A 20598-nucleotide genomic window follows, 5' to 3' on the forward strand; every position below is an offset into this window, starting at 1 on the left:
CTTCCATCTTTAGGCTCATAAAAATCTTCCTTGTCAGAGTTATAGATTTGCCTAGACCCAGACCGTTGACTCACTTACTAACACATGTGGACATTCATCAGAGGAGTTGTCAAATCTGCTCACTCCCAGTGAGGAAAGCCATTGTCAAGACAATGGATGCTGTGTCAGCCTGACCAGCCTTGGACAAGCAGTGTGCAAAGCCAAGTCAGTGGAGCCTCTGTTGTGGGTCTTGATCAGAGCTAGGGAAATAACCAGGTGAGCTCATGTTTAATGATACCAGACAGGTTAACTGGCTAATGCTCTTTGTCCCATTCTGAGACAACTCACTAGAGCAAAAGGAAAACTGAGGTCAACCTGATAAAGTGCCAGACATGAAACTGCTGAGATGACAGGGAGGCGGGTCCCTGGTCACTCTCTTCTCACCAAATCCTCTCTCTAGCAACTCCATCCTGATGGACAGATTCTAAATGGAGATTGTGAATGCCAAGTTTACTTGTGGTCAGGACTAATGTAAGCGTGTGAGTCATTCCGATCCCTTGGGGAGACCTCACCTTACTCAAAGCTAACAGTTTATATGTGGACATCTGAGCTTGATTCTCAGAGCTCAGTCTGTCACTAGCAAGCCTGTGTCAGGGCAATCTGACTGATGATTTTACAAATAGAAATTAAACTAAAGAATGTACTGTCAAACCAACACAAGGTTCATGGCGGTGGGGACTGGCAAGCACACACATATTCAAGGTTTTATATATATTCCTATACCTGTATGTTGATACATGTATAGATGAGCTCAAAATATTATAAATTTTAATCATCCTTTCTTCATTTTCAGATGAGGAAGCCTTAGCTAACTTCCTTGTCTATAGTTGTAAGCCAGAAAGTAACAGATATTCACAATTAAAAAAAATTCTCCATTCATCCTATTATCTCAGAACACTCTTTAATTTTCTATGAGCACCAATTTTAATAATATAATATTCTAAACATCTCTACTTTACTTAAACTATTGTAAGTATCTTCTTATATTAAATATGATTCGAAAACCACCACTGAGCGAGCTGACTTGCTATCTCATCAGTGAGGCATCAAAATTGGGTAGCCAAGTTGCTTTCCATTTTTTCTTTTTCAAGTAGAACTGCAGAGAAAATCCTCTCAGAAAAGCATTTTAACAAACACTTGTTTCAGAATTATTTTCAGGTCACAGGAAAGAGTGTCTTTCTCAGTTTCTCCTGGTGCTAGCACCTCGCCTTTCCATAGTACAGCCCTGACAATGGAAAAACTGAACTTTGATGCTTTGTTCTGCTTTCATTAGGTTTCCCACCAATGGTGTGCTGTTCCAGGATCCAAACCAGCATGTTGCACTGCACTGAGTGTAGCAAACTGTATACATGCATGTGCCATTTCTATCTATTCTGCACTGAGTGTAGCAAATTTTATAGGTGCCTGTGCCATTACAGTCTATTCTGGATGTGGAAGAATGAACTACTGGAAGTATGAGCCCAGGAGAAGAGAGGGTTTTTTTTTAATCATTTGATACATATTTGATTGCCCACCGGAAGTGTGGTGGCAACACACCTTCCCCACGGATACATTAGATGCCTATTTATGCTGCTGTCATCTCTGCCTCGTGTTATGATTGCATATAATGACAGCCAAGTTGTAAAAAGAGAGATGGTGGTAGAAGGCCATATCTCTCTGCTGATCTATCTGGTTTCAGAAAAATGTGAAGCCCCCTTAGCAAACCTTGTCTGGGGAAGAGAGAGGAGGACAGGATGGTTTAGTGTAACAACTTAATAGAGGGTATAGAGATACAAAAATAGAGACATGAACATCGAAGAGTTTATGTTCCTATAGGCCAAGGTTAAGATGGGGGTAAAAGTGTCCTGTGTTCAGAAGTTGAAAAAGAAAAAAGTTTAAAAAAAATAAATAAACCCTATGGAGCTGAGGAGATGGCAGAGTCGGTAAAATCAGAAGCATAAGAACCTAAATTCAAATCCCAGCACCCACATAAAAATCCAGATGTGGTGATGATGCACACCATTAATCCCTGTATAGGGGTGAGGGGCAGAAACGAAGAACCATTGGACATCTAGTCTAATTCAATTGCTGAGATTCAGGTTCAGTAAGAGAACCTGTCTCAAAAAAAACTGAGGTAGAGAATGATCAAAGAAGGTATCAGATGCCAGATGTTGACCTCTGTCCTCTGCATAAAGTTACACACACACACACACACACACACACACACACACACACACACACACGCACACACACACACAAGGCACATGGGTGGGGATAAACACAAACTGAAAGGAAAGTGATTTGAAAGAATATGGAAGTAGGAATCAGGAATTGTGGGACTGGGGTAGAGCAAAGAAGATGCTCTGCTGGTGACATTAGATTACCACACCAAGATCCCAGACCCTACACCTCGATACACAGTCAGATGATTCTTCAAGGACCAAGAGAATGCAAGAGGAAACTGAAAGGCTTCAGGCCATTGCAGGAAGGGTGGGAATGGGGGCTGACAGCCAAATCTGTTCTCTTTGTCGTGTCGGAAGTCAGGTGGCCACAGGAGGTGACCCTGACCTCAGTCATGAGTCAACTCAGTCCGACAGGTCGCCACACACCTGTGAACGTGCCTTCCTGTCTGGGCTGTGGTTTGCCTTTGCTGAACAGAAACAGGGACGAAATGAAGAGGAGGACAAAAGCAGACTCTTGGGTTTCAGCATTTTCTCTGTTGTCTACCAGAAAATTGCTCAAGTGAGCCAAAGGGGAAAGCCGTCAGCAAAATCCACAGGCTGGGGAGGATCCTGGAATGTAAAATGTGCTGCAGCAACTGCACAGGAAGAAGTTATCTGTCCACAGGTAGGAATAAAAGAGAGAGAGAGAGAGAGCAATGTAAAGGCTCATAGTTTTTTTGTGGGGTTTTTTTTTTTTTTGGCTTTATGTGTGTGATCATTAATCATCTTCCCAAGAACAGAGGATGGTTTCCTTACTGTAAGAGGAAAAGAGAAACAGATCCCTTTGGCCAATATGCTACCCAGATGTTCACCAGAGCCCGGTATCTTTTTTTTCCACATTTGATTTGAAGAAGTGAGAGCTAAAGTGGCAACCAAAGAGTAGAGGCTCCTGAAGACAACATCACCTATTCCATGACGGCTGTGACAACAGTTCCCCTTCACAGTCGCAGGGTCTGCAAGCTTTCAAGCGGAGCATCCAGCCATAGTCTGACAAAAGCCATGGAAGTATTTGGTGGACAGACTCTGGCCAGTTCCATCCAGCAGACCTGTTATCTAGAAAGACAGAGAGAGGCCCGTGTGCAACTGCCAGCCACAGGCAATGCTGGATGTATCCCAGCCTTCAGTTGCTTCCCACCGAGTCCGTCATTCCCTGGTAGTTAATCACCAAAAGGAAGGACTAAGTCATTCACAGGTTTGGTGGAAATAATTCTAGGAAGGTGCAGGGGAAAGGGGAAAGGTGCTACACAAAGACATTGAAGCTCAACAGGACTGACGTAAGTTTAAAGACACGCTCATTAGGACGGGCATGCAATCCACTTCCCAAAGGGTTTGAAGTGCTTGTAATGGTAATGCAACTGTAAAACAGTCAAAATGGTTTTTTAAAATGCTCGAGACTGTCACAACCCAAACAGAAAAGTACCCAGATCCTCACTGACTTCATCTGCCTGTAACTTTCAAGAAGCAGAGACCAGATCGCTTTTCATCCTGGGATCTCCACAGACAAAGTCTCATTACCAGCCATGATTTATTTTCTTATTATCTTATAGTTTTATTTATGTAAATATTGTATGAAAGCAAATCTTATATTGCCTTAACCATAAGTGAATATCCCTTCTCACGTGTAAACATTTAACCTTGGGGGGCAGGGAGGGACGGGGCATGGCTAACATCTGACAACAGAAGAATTACAAAGCACACCTCACGGGGTGCACTGAAGAAAGTTTTGGCCCTGATGTTTACTTCAGCTTCATGTATACACAAATAGACAAATAAAGATGAGGGTGATGGAAAAGACAAAGAAAAAAACAAAAACAAATCCTGCAACCTTTCTCAAGCCCAAACAAAAGCTGGGATATGAAAACTGAAATTTTCTACCTAGAGGAATAGACATCTGATGATGTATCCAGATACGGCCCCAAAATGGCCACAAGCACCATCAGAGCCTAGTCCCTCATCCTGGGAAATGTGAGACCCAAAGGTCTCTGAAGGTGTCTGGGCTCTGGCACTCAGTGGTGTCACGGTGAAGTCGTTTAACAGTCAAACATTCTGTGTGAGGCACACGTGGCTGCTTAAAGTGGGCTGGACAAGGAAGCACTTGATTTCTCTGCTTGATGAAACTTGGCAAAGAGTCATTTGCTTCTTCAAAAAAAAGTTCCCCACCCCTCCCCCGCACTCCACCCCCACCCGCCCACCCCCGAGGTCAGCCATTACACCATGGGCCCATGATGCTTTGCAAATCATTACATGGATGGAGTCTCTCCCAACTCCAGCGGCTTCAGGAAATGAGCCTACGAAGCACAGATCCTTCCGTACTCAAAAGCCAAGTTCGCATGAAATCTAAAGTGCAAATGAGCTGAATGGGGGTATATCTTTTACTAACCTGCTGTCTCTTTAGAGAGGAGACAAGACTTCTAGAATTTAGGTTTTCTCTATACTACTGTCAATGGGGTAAGAAATGTCCCCTTTTAGAAACGCAGATAAGGTTTGATTGAGGAAATAGCTCAGCAGCTAAGCACACTTGTTGCTTCTCTAGAGGAACCAAGTTTGGTTCCAAGCACCCAGGTTAGGCAGCTCACAACCACCTCGCAGTCCATCTCCAGAAGATCTAATCCTTTTTTCTGGACTCCAAGGACCTCACACTCTTGTGGCACACATTCCCACAGACACACGAATACAAAAAAAAAAAAAAATATATATATATATATATATATATATATATATATTTTAAAGCCTAGACTGAGCCAAGAGCAAACTACAGAAAGGAGGAGTCTCAGAGAATGGATGAAAATAACCTAAGTGTCTAGACAAGGCAGAGAAAGCACACTTAGGAAAACTGTGGCCTAGAAACTAGCTGAATTTTGACCCAGGAAGACAGCTGGGAGCTGAGGGAGAGTTTTGGCAGTGAGGATTTTCAAGCTGAGTCTCTAGCTCACTTGGTGCAGTGCTAGCCTAGCATATACAACACTCTGACTTCCGTCCTAAGGGTCTCCTTATCCAGGTGTGCTGGTGTGGGGCTGCATTCTCAGCCCAAAGAGGTGAAGGCAGGAAGCTGAGTTCCAGTTTCTACTCTAGCTACATAGAATTTGCTGCCAACCTGAGGCCTGTTACATACATACATACATACATACATACATACATACATACATACATACATGCATGCATACATACAAAATAAAATATAAAGGAATAAAGATCAATAGAACTTAAGCTGTAATGAAGAAGGAAACAAGAAGCTACATTGAAAATCAAGGCCCAGCTGCAGAAAGTTCTATCTATGTGGTTTCAGCAGGACACCGTCACAGCAAGCATTTAAGGAAAGAAAACCACTTCCCAACTCACGATCGCATGAGCACCCTCTATCCATCTCTCTTTAAACATGAACCCATCCTGCTGAATTGAAGATGTAATCACTGAGTGGTCATGCCTACAGGGAGGTAGCAATGAAGGCAGTATAGGTCAGGATGCTTAGAATGCAGAAATGAGATGGAGGGAGCTACAGTACTCAGAGCTGGCCGTATGCAGAAAGGTATCAAAATCACCATGGGGGCAAGTCAATACATATGGGCACTGCCTGCTTCTCCAGACTCCTCCCATCCCATCCTGGATGGCACTAAAAAAAGGCTGCACTTACAAAAATGGGAATCTTTTTAAAAGACTTTCCAAACCCAGCAACTATGTGTTTACCTTGTGAGGGTTTGTGCGTAAGTGCTGTTGCCTACAGAACTAATGGGAGTTGAATTCCCTACAGTTAAAGTTTAAGATAGTCAGTTGGGAGTCAGCAGATGTGGGTGCTGAGAACTGAACTCTGCACGCTCAGCATGTGCTCTTAACTGCGCCAGCCCCAGAGGTGGGAGCCTAAAGCAGCATCCTGAAGGATGGGGAGGCTGAGATGGGTGGGACACGGCGGGCTGTGTGGGGGAATTTTCAAACAGTGAAAGCAGCTTAAGCAGTTGTCCAAGAGGTAATTATTTGCAGCTTCTTAGATGCTTTCTAACCACAGAAACCAAAACCTACAAAATATGTCAGCACATCCTAGGGTTGCCGGCTGAAACTTGAAAACTTTTAAGCCATTCACACAGAACTGAACAAGTTTTCTGATCTTATCCGGGTGCTCTCATATGGAGAGCAAGAGGTACATGCCTTAATGATTTGAGAAGTTTGTCATAGATTCCTCATTTTGGAAAAATATATACTGAAATGCCTTGGCATGTTTTTAAATACCATATTACGGATGAGGTGGCAAAGGGGTTCTTTTTTTTTTCCATTTTTTATTAGGTATTTAGCTCATTTACATTTCCAATGCTATACCAAAAGTCCCCCATACCCACCCACCCCCACTCCCCTACCCACCCACTCCCCCTTTTTGGCCCTGGCGTTCCCCTGTACTGGGGCATATAAAGTTTGCGTGTCCAATGGGCCTCTCTTTCCAGTGATGGCCGACTAGGCCATCTTTTGATACATATGCAGCTAGAGTCAAGAGCTCCGGGGTACTGGTTAGTTCATAATGTTGTTCCACCTATAGGGTTGGCAAAGGGGTTCTTGTATGGAAAATTAAGAAATTCTGGGACAACAGTTGGTCATTAATGTCAGTAATCAACAAAAAGTTCATTAAGGTCTTTGGTGCCTGATTCAAATACAAATTCAAATGTTACATAGTCAAATTCAGGTGCCATAGACAGCTTTTCATGCTGAGATGTTGCTTGCAGTATAGCACATGAATTCTGAGAGGACACAGTGTCTGTGGTACCAAATGGGGAAGAAGAAAAAAGCTGGAACCCCTGATCCCCATCAGTCTCTCCTTTCAGCGATGTTCCTGGTGTAGGCTCCCTTACCACTGCCCCACCTGGGTCTGCAAGCTGCTTCACATGGCCCTCTTCCATTCTGCCTCCTCCAGAAGACATGACCAGCTGTAGTCAACCATCTTCTTCCCCTAGTCTTCCTCTCAGAAAATGGTACTAGAATTGCACACTTGTGGGTCTAGTCTTGATTTCTTCTTCCCTCCTCTGTTAGTTTCCTGTGGCTACCATAAGCAACTTGACCACAAGCCTGGATTAAAACAGTGTAATATGATTCTTTCACAGTTCTAGGGCCAGAAGTATGAGGAAATGTTGCTGAAAGGAGAGACTGATAGGGACCAAGGGTTCCTGCTTCTGCCTTCTTCCCCATTTGGTATCAAAGACACTGTCCTCTCAGAATTCATGTGCTTGTCTCCATACAAGTTAAGATTGGTCCCTTCTGGAAGCTCTGAGAGAGACCCAGGTCTACACCTATCTAGCTCTTGGGGCCTGTGGGCCACGCTGAAACTCTGTAACTTTCACACAGCACTCTCTTCTCTGCCTGTCTTCATCTGGTCTTCTCTCTGTAGCTGTCTCTACTAGATTCCCACATGAGCATCAAAAAAAAGTTATCTCTTTTCTACCACATCCTCATCAGCATTTGTTTTCTTAATAACCAGCAAGGAAGAAAACTCATATTAATTATATTTTCTCAGACACTTATTCCAAAGCAGGTTATAGTCTGAGTTCTGTAATGATGGATGTTTGGGAACCTCAGTTCTACACACTTTCCTTGTTCTTGTGTCAAATTGGTACCAAATGGATTTGTACTTCCTCCTTACATTGTACTTTCTTTTCCCTCCCCATCTTCATTGCCACTTGCAAACAGAGGCTACCAGCACCCCTTCCTAGACCATTCATGTGACAGAGTAATGAATTCCCTACTTCTCCCTTTTCCATTTGTCTTAGTTTTAATGGCCAACTTCACAGTCTAGAATCATCTGATAAAGAAGTCCAGATTAAAGAGTTGCCCAGATTGTATTGGTATATGGGCATACCATGGTTGGTTATCTGAATTGCTAGTTGATATAGGAGGGTCCAGCCTGGTGTGGGTAGTCTGATCCCTGGGCAGGTGATCTGGACTGTATAAGAAAGCTTACTAGATGGCCCTTTCTTCCATCTCAGCTCCAGACTTTGTCTCTGTAACTCCCCCCATGGGTATTTTGTTCCCTATTCTAAGAAGGAATGAAATATCCACACTTGGGTCTTCCTTCTTCTTGAGTTTCATGTGTTTTGCAAATTGTATCTTGGGTAGTCTAAGTTTCTGGGATAATATCCGCTTACCAGTGAGTGCATATCATGTGTGTTCTTTTGTGATTGGGTTACCTCACTCAGGATGATATCCTCCAGATCCATCCATTTGCCTAAGAATTTCATAAATTCATTGTTTTTAATTGTTGACAACCACAAAACCCAGACACTTATTGCATATGCCAGCAAGATTTAGCTGACAGGACCCTGATATAGTTTTCTCTTGTGAGGTTATGCCAGTGCCTGGCAAATACAGAAGTGGATGCTCACAGTCATCTATTGGATGGAACACAGGGCCCCTAATGAAGGAGCTAGAGAAAGTAAACAAGGAGCTAAAGGGGTCTGCAGCCCTATAGGAGGATCAACAATATGAAGTAACCAGTAACACCCCCCCCCCAGAACTGTGTCTCTAGTTGCATATGTAGCAGAGGATAGCCTAGTCGGCTATCAGTGGGAGGAGAGGTCTTGCAAAGATCATATGCCCCAGTACAGGGGAATGCCAGGGGGTTGGAGAGCAGGGCGGGGGGAGGGTATAGAGGACTTTCGGGATAGCATTTGAAATGTAAATGAAGAAAATATCTAATTAAAAATTTAAAAAAAAACAGAAAGCTTACTAAGCTTAAGTATGTGTGAGAGCCTGTAAACAGCCTTCTTTCAAGGTTTCTACTTTGAGTCTCTGCGTCAGTTCCTGCACTGGTAAAAACCTTTCTTCTCCTAAGTTGTTTTGGTCAGGGTGTTCAGGAGTGCACCCTACATTTAATTCCAACCCTCTAACCCCCCTCCCCCCTGCCCCACATTGGTTAGTTTCTTTATTTGCTTTATTTAGAGCCTTCTTCCCTAGCTCCATTTGACAGGTGTATCGTGTCCCTTGTGCCCCATGCACCATCTCTGCTTGGCCAACTGCTCTGTCTTCACTCTGACTTCAAATTAAGTGTCACTTCCTCGGAAAGGCCCGTCCTAACATCCAAGAGTAAATCAAATCACCTAGGTACTTTTCTTCCAAGCAGTTAGCTTTCCTGCTCAGAAACAACACCGTCTGATAATTTCCTCAGTGACTGATGTTAGCCTTATGGTGATGGTTTGCTGATCCAATATGTTGCAATCTGACTCACCTCCCCTAGCCTATGTTCTTACTCTCACACCAGGGTCCTTGTCTGCTTGCCACTTTTAACTATAGCCCCCATTAAAGAGCTCTCTGACCAGAGCACTTTCTTTCTTTTTAAAAGGTGTTTGTGTGTCTGAGTGTGTGTGTGTGTGTGTGTGTGTGTGTGTGCATGTGTGTGTGTCTGTCTGTCTGAGTGTGTGCGTGTGTGTGTGTCTGTCTGTCTGTCTGAGTGTGTGCATGTGTGTGTGTGTGTCTGAGTGTGTGCATGTGTGTGTGTGTGTCTGAGTGTGTGCATGTCTGTGTGTGTGTGTCTGAGTGTGTGCCTGTGTGTGTGTGTGTCTGAGTGTGTGCATGTGTGTGTGTGTGTCTGAGTGTGTGCATGTCTGTGTGTGTGTGTCTGAGTGTGTGCCTCTGTGTGTGTGTGTGTGTGTGTGTGTGTGTGTGTGTGTATGTGTGTGTGTGTGAGTTTGGCAGGCACCCTTGGATAATCCCCTGGAGCTAAAGTTACAGGCAGTTGTGAGCTCCCTGACTTGGGTGCTGAGAATCAGACTCAGTTCTCCAGCAAGACATGCTGAGCCATCTCTCCAGCCCCTAGAGCAGCTTCTAAATAATACTTGCTAGAGGTTAGAGAGATGGCTCATTACTGTCTGCCCTTACAGAGGAATCAGGTTTGATTCTCAGCAACCGTATGGCAGCTCACAACCATTTACAACTCCAGTTCCAGATGACCTAATGCCCTCTTGCAGCCTCTGTATGCACCAGGCATTCATGTGCTTCACGGACACATATGCAGGAAAAGCATTCATACACATAAGGTACAACATAATAAAATTTTAAAATAAATAAATATTTGCTAACTGAGCAAATGACCGAGTGAACAAATAGGAGTCTCTTGTAATGATGGTGTCACGAACTTGTCTCCCACTTCCCTGGGACGTCCCTGGCTTTAAACACTAAGTCCCCAGCTTCTAGAATCTCCAATGTGCCCCTCCCAGGATTGTGATCATCTATCTAGCCTAGTAACTCCATAGGCTACTTTTACCTAGAAGATGTCCAACCCATATGGTCCTCTGTGTGTGTGTGTGTATTCCTAACCATCTAATTGTTAAAAGAGACTCATGTATATCAAAGAAAAAAATAAAACTAAAAGAAATGTTTTAGGATGAAAAATGGACTATTAGGATATTTTGGGTGAGTGTACATTTCCATGTGTGCATGTGCGTGTGTGTGTCTTGTTTAGGAATAATAGATATAAGTTAAGAGATATTCTTCCCTGTGTGATGAGCTGAATCAAAAGAATTTCCGTTCCTTTAGGGAGGTTGAGGAAGTGCAGTGGGTACGACAGAGATTCTAAAAGGAAATGAACTAATTGATTGGCAAATGAAATGGTTTCTGTTTGTGATACTATTAGAAGTGCCAGAGACATAGCAGCAAGAAGAAATACAGGCTAATATTTCTCCTCATGAAGCTCATATGTGTATTAAAAGTCTGATAAACCAAAAACTAAGCAAACTGCACAGCGAGAGGGCAAACGCTGTAGGGAAATAAAGCAGCTATAGAAAGTGACCTGGCTTTTATTTCTCCGAGACTCAGTGTAAACAGATGCTGTGGGTGACTCGTGGGTGGCATGTCCACCATGCCCACAGGCAGCCTAAGCTTGGCATCAAAAAAGGCCCCTGAGATCTCAGACAAGGGCCATAATCAATTCAGCATTGTTTGGGACTAGAAAGCTAGAAAGGAAACACATATTTTTGGTTAACAATCAGAATGAAAAATTCCACAGGAAGTTCAGAATCTAACAAGGCGACATCAGATTGAATGACGATATATGTGTGTGCCTTCTAAAATCAACGCATGATAAAAAGAGAGCCTTTATTAACACTGAGAAAAAAGGCACAGCACTTTTGTAGACTGTGTTAGTTATTGACATAGAGCATAGCCAGCCAGAAAAATGATTGAAAGCTGGGGGCACTTTACCCAAAAGATCGTAGTCTAGAGGGGGTGACATTTCTGCTCAGGAATATACCTTTGAATTCTCCAGAGTTCAAGAGAAATTGAGACAAAAGTAAACCCAAGAAGTGTGTGGTCCAGAGGGTGAAACTCAAGCCAGACCACAGAGAGCCACTGAAGAGACAGGAACTGTGCAGTTTTTGTTTTTTTCTTGTTTTCTTTTTTTTTTTTTTTTAGGCTCCACAATTTCCCAGTTGATGTCTTTGAATCTCTAAAGTGCTGTTGCTCTATAAAAAGGGACTGCACTTGTTCTGTGCAGCCCCCTGGAGTAGGACACAGGCTGGAGAAAACAGCATTAAGTGTGCTGAAACTGATCTGCTGAGGCCTAAGCTGTTATATGTTCTCTTAGGTGTTTTTCTCTTGGGAATGCATGTGCATAATACTCTTTACTCTCTATGATATATGACTTCATATCAAGCTGCTTGCTGTATTTATAGTAAGCCTAAACACCTGATCATTATGATAATGCCACAATAAAGAATACTATGCCTGAGTTCTTACAATCTTCCCTGTGCCCAACATAGTCTCTCTCTCTCTCTCTCTCTCTCTCTCTCTCTCTCTCTCTCTCTCTCTCTCTCTCTCTCTCCATATATATATATATATATATGATGCTCATCATTTATGGAGAAATGACTGATATATTTATAAAGCATAATTCTAGGCAACTGAAAAAAATTACCAGATATTTTTATATGGATTGATAAACATTAAATATCTATCAGATATAAAGGGGATTTGATTAACAGAATAGAGTCCTGTAAAGTAAAACGAAATATGCATGATCATGCGTTACCAGGTCAGGGCTCAAAGCATGCTGGGTAAAGTGGACTGAAAAGCTTCCATCCTGCCGGGGTATACTCAGTTGGCAGAGTTCCTGCACAGCAATGCACAAGGCCCTGTTTTCCACCCCCAGACATAACCAGAATGGAGAGATATACCTTTAATCCCACCATGTGGGAGTTGGAAGCAGAAGAACTGGGAGTTAAATCTTTAGCTACGTGGCAAGTTCAAGGCCAGTCTAGTATATATGAAACCCAGTCTCCAAACAAACAAACACAAAAAAACTGACATCATTCTGGAGTGATGCAAATATTAAAAAACATATTTTATTAGCAAAAATAAACTATTCTTTTTTCATTTATTTCCACAGCATGTTTCTACAAACTAGTTAAATGTTTAGATCTAAGGCTAGGAACCAAATTTTTTAAAGATGAATTTTAAAATCATGCTTATGCTTGTATGTCTGTGGATGGGTTTGTGTGTATAAGTGCAGTTGCCTGCTGACCCCAAAAAAGGTAGTTGAAACCTTTAGGGCTGAAGTTACAGATAATGTGAAGTACCAAATACGGTGCTAGGAACCAGTCCATGCTCTTAACCACTTCGCCATTTCTCCATCCTGGTAACCAATTTTAACCAAAGATTTTAGGTATAAAATCATCCACACTAGTAAAAAAAAAATTTAATTTAATTTCAAAATGCATCCACACTAAGATGACTCTGACAGACTATCCATCCTTATTGAAATTATAGTGATTTAACACAAGGACCAGTTTTAAACTCCTTTTCTAACTCCCAGAAAACACATTTCTTATTGCATGATGTGAGAGAACAGCTAACTTAATAATTCTCTGTCAAGTAGGCAAGGGGTTTAGGTGAGTCTTCCCGGTTCCTGTTCTGTAAAAGAAAGCTCAGTCGTTAGGAGTGGTTTTAATACCACCTCCATTAGGCAGAATAGCAGTATTCGGTTCTCCTCTAGGGCTTGTGATATGTCTAGCCATGGGTTCTTGGCCCTATTAATGGTGCCATTAATGGTGGCAGCTATATGTTTCATTTCATAGAGCAGGCCTTAGATCTAAACATAAAGTGGTTTGTTACTCCATAACACTCACACCCCTATTGCATTGCTGAGCCTATCTTTTCAGGCCAGGCATTATTGTGCTTGCAGAGTTCACAGCTGTGTGAGGCGAATGATGCTTTCTCCTCAGAAAGCATGCATAGCATCTTCCAGCACTATAAACCATAGCAAATACTGAGAAAAGATCCAGGTGAGTGCCAGCTTGATCTCTTCATGCTATATGACTCAAGTATGTGCTATCTTTAGCAATGGAGTCTTAACACTAAGTTATAGAAGTCAACCAAGAGTATTGGAAAACATCTGTAACACATGGAAGTTTATGGAACCCTACAGGTCAACTGCTCAAAAGTAAGTAACCCATTCATGAAACTGGTTGTCTTAGGCTTTATATTCCTGCACAAAGCATCATGATGAAGAAACAAGTTGGAGAGGGAAGGGTTTGTCCAGCTTACACTTCCACATTGCTGTTCATCACCAAAGGAAGTCAGGAGAGGTACTTACACAGGGCAGGAACTTGGAGGCAGGAGATGATGCAGAGGCCGTGGGGAAAGGGGATGCTGCTTACTGGATTGCTTCCCCTGGCTTACTCAGTTTGCTTTCTTATAGAACCCAGGACTACCAGCTCAGGGGTAGCACCACCCACAATGGGCTGGGTCCTCTCCACTCCCTGTCTTTGTCACTAATTGAGAAAATGCCTTACAGCTGGATCTCACGGAGGCCTTTCCTCAAGGGAGGCTCCTTTCTCCATGATAACTCCATCTCGTGTCAAGTTGACATACAAAAACCAGCCAGTACACTGACGTATATTCATTTGTTAGCATTTGATGTCTGGTCAGGGTATTATCCCCTTTTTGTAAGATAACTCCATTAAAATTCTTTTTATAAATGTATACATATATATATACATATATATATACATATATGTGTGTGTGTGTATTAGAAAATGTCTACAGTTGTAGATTTCCATATGTCCTTTATAAATCTGTGCATCTCTCAACCCTCGTCAGACAAGCTTATTCTTCCAGTAGAAGACAATTTACACAGAGACCCTCTACTGACCCTTGTGCAAAGAATAAGAGATGTGAAGTACTCAATCCAAAATGAGATACACATAGCACACTCACACTTGGAATCCTTAGAGATATATTTATAAAAGGAGGCAGAGAGATCATAAAAGCCAGAGGTGGTGGATGACTTTAAGGAACAGTGTTTTCTGAACACAGCGGGATAGTTACACATTAGAATTTGCAGTAATTAACAGCATGCACAAGATACACAAACTCAAGCCAGAAAAAAAAATACCTACATGGTGTTGGAGGAATGGACATGAAATCCCCTAACTAGCTTAGGAGATATGGGTGTTTGATGACTCCTGAAAGAAGCAGAGACAGTTTTCATTAATGATCTGTTGTCCCTTGGGAGGTCAATGACCCTCCAGTGTATTCCTCACTTTAAGAGTAGTTAAGCAACACAAACTAGACTGAATGGAGATTTTTAAAAACTCAAAGCTTGGTGAATAGGGATGTGAGGGTAGAGAGTGTAAATATGGGAGAAACTGCGGGAGAGAGATGGGATATATGATCAAAACCTATCTTAGAGAGTTCTTAAAGAATGAATAAATAAATTATTTAAGAGAAAGAAGAGAGTTCATCTGTGGCTTGGAGATAGCTCAATAGTTAAGTTCTCCTCTTGCAATCCTAAGGTCCTGCATTTGATCATAAGGTTCTATTCCCAGAAATAAACCATGCCTAATGGCGTGCACTTGTAATTGAAATACTAACAAAGCAGTGGTTGAAGAACATTTAGAGTTCACTGGGTAGTCTGCCTAACTTAAACAGTGAGCCCTAGGTCCCAGTGAGAAACTCAATCTCAAAGTACAACCTGAATATAACCTGAAGAACACCTATGGTCATACTCTTGCCTCCTGATGCACATGCATACTCACATGCACACACACACAGAAAGAGAGAGGGGGAACTTAATTTCAACAAATTTATCAGTAGCTTTTGTTATTTTGAATGTATTTATATAGTTAAACCCACAAATAGAAAGTTATTAGTGAAAAGAAATATACAAAATGCCAGCCTCATCGAATCCCACAATGTATGGTGCGCTTGAGAGTGACATGGGGCCAGCAGAGTCTTGCCCAACACCCGCAAGGGCCCACACGGGACTCCCCACGGGATCCTAAGACCTCTGGTGAGTGGAACACAGCGCCTGCCCCAATCCAATCGCGCGGAACTTGAGACTGCGGTACATAGGGAAGCAGGCTACCCGGGCCTGATCTGGGGCACAAGTCCCTTCCGCTCGACTCGAGACTCGAGCCCCGGGCTACCTTGCCAGCAGAGTCTTGCCCAACACCCGCAAGGGCCCACACGGGACTCCCCACGGGACCCTAAGACCTCTGGCGAGTGAAACACAGCGCCTGCCCCAATCCAATCGCGCGGAACTTGAGACTGCGGTACATAGGGAAGCAGGCTACCCAGGCCTGATCTGGGGCACAAGTCCCTTCCGCTCGACTCGAGACTCGAGCCCCGGGCTACCTTGCCAGCAGAGTCTTGCCCAACACCCGCAAGAGCCACACGGGACTCCCCACGGGACCCTAAGACCTCTGGTGAGTGGAACACAGCGCCTGCCCCAATCCAATCGCGCGGAACTTGAGACTGCGGTACATAGGGAAGCAGGCTACCCGGGCCTGATCTGGGGCACAAGTCCCTTCCGCTCGACTCGAGCCCCGGGCTTCCTTGCCAGCAGAGTCTTGCCCAACACCCGCAAGAGCCACACGGGACTCCCCACGGGACCCTAAGACCTCTGGTGAGTGGAACACAGCGCCTGCCCCAATCCAATCGCGCGGAACTTGAGACTGCGGTACATAGGGAAGCAGGCTACCCGGGCCTGATCTGGGGCACAAGTCCCTTCCGCTCGACTCGAGACTCGAGCCCCGGGCTACCTTGCCAGCAGAGTCTTGCCCAACACCCGCAAGGGCCCACACGGGACTCCCCACGGGACCCTAAGACCTCTGGCGAGTGGAACACAGCGCCTGCCCCAATCCAATCGCGCGGAACTTGAGACTGCGGTACATAGGGAAGCAGGCTACCCAGGCCTGATCTGGGGCACAAGTCCCTTCCGCTCGACTCGAGACTCGAGCCCCGGGCTACCTTGCCAGCAGAGTCTTGCCCAACACCCGCAAGAGCCACACGGGACTCCCCACGGGACCCTAAGACCTCTGGTGAGTGGAACACAGCGCCTGCCCCAATCCAATCGCGCGGAACTTGAGACTGCGGTACATAGGGAAGCAGGCTACCCGGGCCTGATCTGGGGCACAAGTCCCTTCCGCTCGACTCGAGACTCGAGCCCCGGGCTACCTTGCCAGCAGAGTCTTGCCCAACACCGGCAAGGGCCCACACGGGACTCCCCACGGGACCCTAAGACCTCTGGCGAGTGGAACACAGCGCCTGCCCCAATCCAATCGCGCGGAACTTGAGACTGCGGTACATAGGGAAGCAGGCTACCCGGGCCTGATCTGGGGCACAAGTCCCTTCCGCTCGACTCGAGACTCGAGCCCCGGGCTACCTTGCCAGCAGAGTCTTGCCCAACACCCGCAAGAGCCACACGGGACTCCCCACGGGACCCTAAGACCTCTGGTGAGTGGAACACAGCGCCTGCCCCAATCCAATCGCGCGGAACTTGAGACTGCGGTACATAGGGAAGCAGGCTACCCGGGCTTGATCTGGGGCACAAACCCCTTCCACTCCACTCGAGCCCCGGGCTACCTTGCCAGCTGAGTCGCAAGGGCCCACACAGGATTCCACACGTGATCCTAAGACCTCTAGTGAGTGGAACACAACTTCTGCCAGGAGTCTGGTTCGAACACCAGATATCTGGGTACCTGCCTTGCAAGAAGAGAGCTTGCCTGCAGAGAATACTCTGCCCACTGAAACTAAGGAGAGTGCTACCCTCCAGGTCTGCTCATAGAGGCTAACAGAGTCACCTGAAGAACAAGCTCTTAACAGTGACAACTAAAACAGCTAGCTTCAGAGATTACCAGATGGCGAAAGGCAAACGTAAGAATCCTACTAACAGAAATCAAGACCACTCACCACCATCAGAACGCAGCACTCCCACCCCACCTAGTCCTGGGCACCCCAACACAACCGAAAATCTAGACCCAGATTTAAAAACATTTCTCATGATGATGATAGAGGACATCAAGAAGGACTTTCATAAGTCACTTAAAGAATTACAGGAGAGCACTGCTAAAGAGTTACAGACCCTTAAAGAAAAGCAGGAAAACACAGCCAAACAGGTGATGGAAATGAACAAAACCATACTAGAACTAAAAGGGGAAGTAGACACAATAAAGAAAACCCAAAGCGAGGCAACGCTGGAGATAGAAACCCTAGGAAAGAGATCTGGAACCATAGATGCGAGCATCAGCAACAGAATACAAGAAATGGAAGAGAGAATCTCAGGTGCAGAAGATTCCATAGAGAACATCGACACAACAGTCAAAGAAAATACAAAATGCAAAAGGATCCTAACTCAAAACATCCAGGTAATCCAGGACACAATGAGAAGACCAAACCTACGGATAATAGGAATTGATGAGAATGAAGATTTTCAACTTAAAGGGCCAGCTAATATCTTCAACAAAATAATAGAAGAAAACTTCCCAAACATAAAAAAAGAGATGCCCATGATCATACAAGAAGCCTACAGAACTCCAAATAGACTGGACCAGAAAAGAAATTCCTCCCGACACATAATAATCAGAACAACAAATGCACTAAATAAAGATAGAATATTAAAAGCAGTAAGGGAGAAAGGTCAAGTAACATATAAAGGAAGGCCTATCAGAATAACACCAGACTTTTCACAAGAGACTATGAAAGCCAGAAGAGCCTGGACAGATGTTATACAGACACTAAGAGAACACAAATGCCAGCCCAGGCTACTATACCCGGCCAAACTCTCAATTACCATAGATGGAGAAACCAAAGTATTCCACGACAAAACCAAATTCACACAATATCTTTCCATGAATCCAGCCCTTCAAAGGATAATAACAGAAAAGAAGCAATACAAGGACGGAAATCACGCCCTAGAACAACCAAGAAAGTAATCCCTCAACAAACCAAAAAGAAGACAGCCACAAGAACAGAATGCCAACTCTAACAACAAAAATAAAAGGGAGCAACAATTACTTTTCCTTAATATCTCTTAATATCAATGGTCTCAATTCCCCAATAAAAAGACATAGACTAACAGACTGGCTACACAAACAGGACCCAACATTCTGCTGCTTACAGGAAACCCATCTCAGGGAAAAAGACAGACACTACCTCAGAGTGAAAGGCTGGAAAACAATTTTCCAAGCAAATGGACTGAAGAAACAAGCTGGAGTAGCCATTTTAATATCGGATAAAATCGACTTCCAACCCAAAGTTATCAAAAAAGACAAGGAGGGACACTTCATACTCATCAAAGGTAAAATCCTCCAAGAGGAACTCTCAATTCTGAATATCTACGCACCAAATGCAAGGGCAGCCACATTCATTAGAGACACTTTAGTAAAGCTCAAAGCATACATTGCACCTCACACAATAATAGTGGGAGACTTCAACACACCACTTTCTTCAAAGGACAGATCGTGGAAACAGAAACTAAACAGGGACACAGTGAAACTAACAGAAGTTATGAAACAAATGGACCTGACAGATATCTACAGAACATTTTATTCTAAAACAAAAGGATATACCTTCTTCTCAGCACCTCACGGGACCTTCTCCAAAATTGACCATATAATTGGTCACAAAACAGGCCTCAATAGATACAAAAATATTGAAATTGTCCCATGTATCCTATCAGACCACCATGGCCTAAGACTGATCTTCAATAACAACATAAATAATGGAAAGCCAACATTCACGTGGAAACTGAATAACACTCTTCTCAATGATACCTTGGTCAAGGAAGGAATAAAGAAAGAAATTAAAGACTTTTTAGAGTTTAATGAAAATGAAGCCACAACGTACCCAAACCTATGGGACACAATGAAAGCATTTCTAAGAGGGAAACTCATAGCTCTGAGTGCCTCCAAGAAGAAACGGGAGACAGCACATACTAGCAGCTTGACAACACATCTAAAAGCCCTAGAAAAAAAGGAAGCAAATTCACCCAAGAGGAGTAGACGGCAGGAAATAATCAAACTCAGGGGTGAAATCAACCAAGTGGAAACAAGAAGAACTATTCAAAGAATTAACCAAACGAGGAGTTGGTTCTTTGAGAAAATCAACAAGATAGATAAACCCTTAGCTAGACTCACTAAAGGGCACACGGACAAAATCCTAATTAACAAAATCAGAAATGAAAAGGGAGACATAACAACAGATCCTGAAGAAATCCAAAACAACATCAGATCCTTCTACAAAAGGCTATACTCAACAAAACTGGAAAACCTGGATGAAATGGACAAATTTCTGGACAGATACCAGGTACCAAAGTTGAATCAGGATCAAGTTGACCATCTAAACAGTCCCATATCACCTAAAGAAATAGAAGCAGTTATTAATAGTCTCCCAACCAAAAAAAGCCCAGGACCAGATGGGTTTAGTGCAGAGTTCTATCAGACCTTCAAAGAAGATCTAATTCCAATTCTGCACAAACTATTTCACAAAATAGAAGTAGAAGGTACTCTACCCAACTCATTTTATGAAGCCACTATTACTCTGATACCTAAACCACAGAAAGATCCAACAAAGATAGAGAACTTCAGACCAATTTCTCTTATGAATATCGATGCAAAAATCCTCAATAAAATTCTCGCTAACCGAATCCAAGAACACATTAAAGCAATCATCCATCCTGACCAAGTAGGTTTTATTCCAGGGATGCAGGGATGGTTTAATATACGAAAATCCATCAATGTAATCCATTATATAAACAAACTCAAAGACAAAAACCACATGATCATCTCGTTAGATGCAGAAAAAGCATTTGACAAAATCCAACACCCATTCATGATAAAAGTTTTGGAAAGATCAGGAATTCAAGGCCCATACCTAAACATGATAAAAGCAATCTACAGCAAACCAGTAGCCAACATCAAAGTAAATGGAGAGAAGCTGGAAGCAATCCCACTAAAATCAGGGACTAGACAAGGCTGCCCACTTTCTCCCTACCTTTTCAACATAATACTTGAAGTATTAGCCAGAGCAATTCGACAACAAAAGGAGATCAAGGGGATACAAATTGGAAAAGAGGAAGTCAAAATATCACTATTTGCAGATGATATGATAGTAT

The sequence above is a fragment of the Mus musculus genome, chromosome 4 (genome assembly GCF_000001635.26).
Source record: "Mus musculus strain C57BL/6J chromosome 4, GRCm38.p6 C57BL/6J".
In the NCBI taxonomy this organism is placed as follows: Eukaryota; Metazoa; Chordata; class Mammalia; order Rodentia; family Muridae; genus Mus; species Mus musculus.